The sequence below is a fragment of the Nicotiana tomentosiformis genome, chromosome 11 (genome assembly GCF_000390325.3).
Source record: "Nicotiana tomentosiformis chromosome 11, ASM39032v3, whole genome shotgun sequence".
Classification (NCBI taxonomy): Eukaryota; Viridiplantae; Streptophyta; class Magnoliopsida; order Solanales; family Solanaceae; genus Nicotiana; species Nicotiana tomentosiformis.
Genome location: NC_090822.1, coordinates 95,440,796 through 95,444,525, shown reverse-complemented (window position 1 = coordinate 95,444,525; position 3,730 = coordinate 95,440,796).

Here is a 3,730-nt window from a genome sequence, read left to right as displayed (position 1 = left end):
TGCTCAGAAACTAGGCGAGAGTCTCCTGGAGGGCTGGTGCAGTAACAGACGGCCTGTAGTAGCTACTAGTGGGCTGGTCCAATTAGAGCTACTAGTGGCTCATCTGTAGTAGCTCGTGCGGGTACTCTAGCTGCACCACGTGGACGTCCTCGGCCTCTACCCCAGCCTTGGCCCCGAACCCAGCCCCGACCTCTCACGGATCTAGCAGAGGCACGGGTGTCAGATCATCTGATCTAGTTGTACGTGTCCTCACCATTTGTGAGAGTATAGAAAGACAGAAATTTTGAATCCGAAGTCAACATCCCGCACGATAAGGAATCAAAGAAGTGAAGCTTTCCCTAACAGTTCCATAGCCTCCCGAAGATAAGTAAAGATGTCTCTGTACCGGTCCGCGAGACTCTACTAAACCTGCTTGTGACTCATAACACCTATGAACCTAGCGCTCTAATACCAACTTGTCACGACCCAAATTCCCCTCCGTAGTATGTCGTGATGGCACCTAGTCTCTATGACTAGGTAAGCCTAACATTTGTGCAGAATAACAGAATATAAACTGAACTTAAACCTCAACACAGGAAATATAAATAAAAAATGCGATTCAAATAATTACAACTCCCAAAATCCGGTAGAAATAAGTCACAAGCTCTAAAGAGAAATGCTAAGTGTCACTATACATCAGATTCTAAAGAAAAATAAGGAAGAAAATAACATAATAAGGATAGAGGCAGACTTAGAGGTCTGCGGACGTTGGCAGAAGTACCTTGAAGTCTCCACGCACGGCTATCTCACTGGTATATGGCTTGGTAGGAAGAACCTGGATCTGCACAAAACGATGTGCAGAATTGTAGTATGATTATACCGCAACAGTACCCAGTAAGTGCCAAGCCTAACCTCGCTAGAGTAGTGATAAGGTCAGGTCAGGGCCCTAATAGAATAAAACGAAAACAAGGCAAAAGATATAATAATATAATAAAATGACTAAGAATTGAACAATGAGAAATTACATAAAGGTATAACACAGCAAATATAGGTAAATAACAAGGGCACTCTCGAGGTACCGCATCGTAGTCCCAAATGTAAATACACAATAGGGGGAGCTGCCGAGGTACCGCCTCGTAGTCCCAAAAGTAAATATGCAACATGGGGAGCTCCCGAGGTACCACCTCGTAGTCCCAAAAATAAATATGCAACAGGTGGAACTCCCGAGGTACCGCCTCGTAGTCCCAAAAGTAAATTTACAATAGGGGCACTCCCGAGGTACCGCCTCATAGTCCCAAAAGTAAATACATAATTCATAACCAATGGAACAACGAATTTACAGCAAGGAATCCTATAGTTAAAAACGGAATACAAGAATCAAAGAAGTAAGTAATTCAACTAAGCATGTTGCACAAACTGCAAGTAAGAGTTAAGACATGTAGACATATGACATTAGGCTAAGCATGATGACTATACAGGCTAGAGCAACCCAGTTAAGGATTTAAAAGAAAACTACTCAGCAAGAACCGAATTTTTCAACATTAAACCGAGTACGCACTCGTCACCTTGGGTACGCGGACTTCACGTATTTAAAATATCATAACAATACCAAAACCTAAGGGGAGTGTCCCCCACACAAAGTTAGACAAGTCACTTACCTCAAATCTTGCTCAATCAATCGATAAGAATGCCTTTCCCTCGACTTTCCGACTCCGAACGGCCCAAATCTAGATAAAATCAATTACATACTATAAATACAACTACAAGAAACTAATTTAAATAATAAATCTACGCCTTTAGCAAAGAATCAAAAAGTCGCCCCAAAAAGTCGACCCGGGGCCACGTCTCGAAATCGAGTAAACGTCACAAAATACGAACACCCATTCGATATCAAGTTTATCCATACCAAAATTACTTAAATCTGATACAAAATTCTCGATCAAAACCTCAAAATTTAGCCTGAGGATTTTTTCACCTTTTTCACAAATTTCTCAACCCAAATCCTTAATTAAATGAAGATTCATGATATTTTAGTGGAGATTAATCAAAAACAAGTTAAGAATCCTTACCCAAATGTTTCCTCTGAAAAACCCTCGAAATTTCGCCTCAATCGGAGTACTTTAGATTAAACAATGGAGAATGAAATAAAACCCTCGGACTTGGTCCTTTTCTACCCAACAATTTTGCTTCTACGGGCTCTCAGTCGCATATGGGATGCCGCACCTCTGGAAAAGCCATGGTAGGTGTGGATTCCACTTATGGCCAAGCTTTCCGCTTCTGCGGACCAGGGGGCTCGCACCTGTGAGCCCGCATCTGCGACGAACCTCCCGCTTTTGTAACCACAGCCCAGGCCAACCTATCTGCTTCTCCGATCTTGCCTCCGCATCTGCGGACGCGCAGATGCGGCCCTTACCCGCACTTGAGATCATAGCTGGGCCAAGCCAGCATCGCTTTCGCGGCCAAATGCCCACTTATACGAGTCCACTTCTGTGGGATTCTGACCGCATCTGCGGTCTCAGCGGGGCAGTCCTAAATCCATTTTTTGGCTCGATGGCCGCTTCTGCGGTGCCGCACCTATGGCCCAAAATGCGCCGGTGCGATCACACCAGACACAACAATGTTCAGCTATGCATCAAGTCCAATTTTGTTTCGGATTCAAGTTTGAATCTCAGCTGGGGCCCCCGGGACCCTATTCGAGCATACCAAAAAGTCCTAAAATATTATACGGACTTAGTCAAGCCTTTAAATCACATCAAAAAACATTAAAACATGAATTGCGCATCGATTCAAGCCAAATAAACTTTAAAACTTCAAACTTAATGTGACGCCGAAACCTATCAAATGAAGTTCAATTGACCTCAAATTTTGCACACAAGTCATAATTGACATTACGGACCTACTCCAACTTTTGGAATTGGAATCCGACCCCGATATCAAAAAGTCTACCCCCGGTCAAACTTCCCAAAAATCATCCAATTTTCCAACTTTCGCCAATTGACACCGAAATGACCTACGGACCTCCAAATGAACGCACGGACACGCTCCTAAGACCAAATTCTCCCTACTGAGCTATTGGAACCATCGAAACTCTATTCCAGAGTCGTCCTCACACAATTCAAATTACGGTAAATTCCTAGAACTTAAACCTTCAATTTAGGGACTATGGGTCTCATTCCACTCTAAAACTCTCCCGAATCTGACATCAAGCACCTCAGATAGCTAGATAACTACAAAATGAAAATAGAGGGAGCAATAATTAGGGGTTCAGGGCTAATATTCTCAAAACGACCGGCTAGTTCGTTACACTTGTGGAGTAGGCTGAACGCCTCGACAGTATAATATATGCATCTATGGTTCGTGCCGCTCGACCCTCGGCAGTGTACACATTATTTTGGATCGGGCCGAACGACCTCGGTATAATCATGCGTTATATCGCGAGTAGTCTGAACATTTACGAGATTATCTTTCCACTTATACCCGACATTTTATATGGTACACCTTATCTACATGTTACTGGTACTTGATACATCTGAGATGTTGAGGTATAATACAAGACTGGGAAATTTATACTTTAAAAGAAATATTTGGAAGATTAGGTGACTTACAGATTTACACTATTATAGTTGTGTGCTTCACATCTACTTATTGCTTTTTTATATTGCCTATTGGACCTCTAGTAAGTGTCGATGTCGACCCCTCGTCACTACTTCTCCGAGGCTAGGCTAGATACTTCCTAGGTACGCGTTGGTTT